Source organism: Galeopterus variegatus, unplaced genomic scaffold (genome assembly GCF_000696425.1).
Source record: "Galeopterus variegatus unplaced genomic scaffold, G_variegatus-3.0.2 Scaffold2572, whole genome shotgun sequence".
NCBI lineage: Eukaryota > Metazoa > Chordata > Mammalia > Dermoptera > Cynocephalidae > Galeopterus > Galeopterus variegatus.
Window position 1 is genome coordinate 183,651 of NW_007728683.1, and position 2,135 is coordinate 185,785.

The 2,135-nt window shown below is 38.4% G+C and overlaps 1 protein-coding gene across 1 annotated transcript in view; it reads left to right on the top strand.

Annotated features, from left to right (window-relative positions):
- The window catches only part of EEFSEC (eukaryotic elongation factor, selenocysteine-tRNA-specific), a 115,640-nt gene that overhangs the window by 28,085 nt on the left and 85,420 nt on the right, over positions 1-2,135 (top strand). The gene's annotated exons all lie outside the window — the stretch shown is intronic.

Consider the following 2,135-nt stretch of genomic DNA (forward strand, 5'->3'; position numbering starts at 1 on the left):
GAGAAATATCACATGTTCTCACTTATTTGTGGGAGCTAAAAATAAATAAATACATAAAAAAAACCTTGGGGGGGAGGAAAGAAGACACAACAATCACAATTCCTTGAAGTTGATACGACAAGCAAACAGAAAGGACATTGTTGGGAGGGAGGAGGGAGGAGGGAGAGGGAGGAGGGAGGGAGGTCTCGGTAATGGGCCACAATAATCAACCACATTTTATATGGACAAAATAAAATAAAATTTGGAAGAAAAAAATAAATAAAAATAAAAATATTTTTTCAATTAAAAAAAAAACTGTTCGTTGAATCAAAAAAAAAAAGAATAAATATTATTGCTAGTACTTCTAGTAGCTAGCATTATTGAGCTTTGAATCCTTTAACCATATATGTCATTTAATCCTGATAAATCCCTAATGAGTTAGACACAGTTCCATTCCTTCTCTTTTATGTCACTTGAAATCTAAAAAAGTTAGGTCCTTTGAAGAGGGTCATCCATCTAATAGTGGTGGAGTAAACATTTAACCCCAAGTTTTTGAGCTCCAGAGCCACTAGGCTATGCTGGCCTCCCATAAATGCAGCCAGAGTTGATTGTACATACTATAAGATTCTCCAGTTATTGAATTCTGCTTGTGAAGCTTAGGCTCTTTTCTTGAACTTTCTGCCAGAGATCATCACTTCATCCCGAGGAAGGCTTTTGGAGTGCTGCTTCCTAAAACGCTTATTAGAAATGTGACCTGGAACAAGATATGTCATCTCTTTGCACCACAGCTTCTATGTCTATAAAGTAGAGATAGCAATACTTGATCTCATGTTGTGAGGAACAATGTGTGCATAGCACCTCATGTGGTGCCCGGCACACAGTAGGACCTCAGTTAATGTACTGACTCCTTCTTCATTTGGCTCATTCATAGACTATTGGGAGAAGGATTTGAAGGCTCCTCAAGTGTTCGTCAAATGACTTGACATAAAGTCACTTTCTATTCCTTGTCTGTGTAAGACATGATTGGGTGGAGAGTGGGCACAGTTTGTATTCTGAGGTTTAAGTGTGACTGTGAAGACATGCTTTCTGCATGCACTTCCTGGGAAGACACTGCCAGCAGGAATAGCAGTGCAGACCACTGGGCTTCTGTTTGTAGCTCTGGACCGCTCTTTTAGTGTTCCCAGAGAGATGGTAAGACTACGTAGAGAGGCATCAAAGCAAAAAAATAGGTGTACCTGATTGATCTGGACTTCCAAATGCCCTCAAATTCCACCACCAACTGCTTTTAATGTTTTCTTGTATTTTCTTCCAAGTTTTAAAAAAATTGTGGTAAAGTATCTATAATATAAAATTTACCATTTTAACTATTTTTAGGTATACAGTTCAGTGGTGTTAAGCATATTTACATTGTTGTGCAACCAACACCACCATCCACCTCCAGAACGCTTTCATCTTTCCAAACTGAAACTCTGAATGGGGAATGAAACAACTCCCCCTTCCCCTCCCCCAGCCCCTGGCAGCCACCATTCTACTCTCTGCCTCTGTGACTTTGACTACTCTAGGGACCTCATATAAATGGAATGATGAAGTATTTGTCCTTTTTTGACTGATTTATTTCACTAAGCACAATGTCCTCAAGATTCATCCATGTTGTAGCATGTGTCAGTTGCTTCCTTCTTAAGGCTGAAAATATTCCATTGTATATATTTTCTTCCAAGTTTATAATGCATAGGTTAAATACTTACGTACCTACCAGTATATTGATTTACATCCATCTCTATAGTTTTATATTTTGCTTTGACATAATATATATTTTCCATGCTATTATTTGGTCTTTGTGAATATTTTCCTGTTTGTTTGTTTTTGTTTTTTCTGGTGGCTGGCTGGCACAGAGATCAAACCCTCGACCTTGGTGTTATCAACACCATGCTCTAACCAACTGAGCTAACTGGCCAGTTCCTCTTTGTGAATATTATTGTTAGTGATGACACACTGTTCTGATTCTGTTTAAAATGAAGGGCATCTGTTTCTTTTCCTATCTCTTACAGAATTAGCTACATTAAACTCTCTGCATATTTCTTTTTTTTTTTTGTCTTTTTTTTTTTGCGTGTCCGGCAACGGATCGCAACCCTCAGTGTTGCCCCCGTACCGGACCG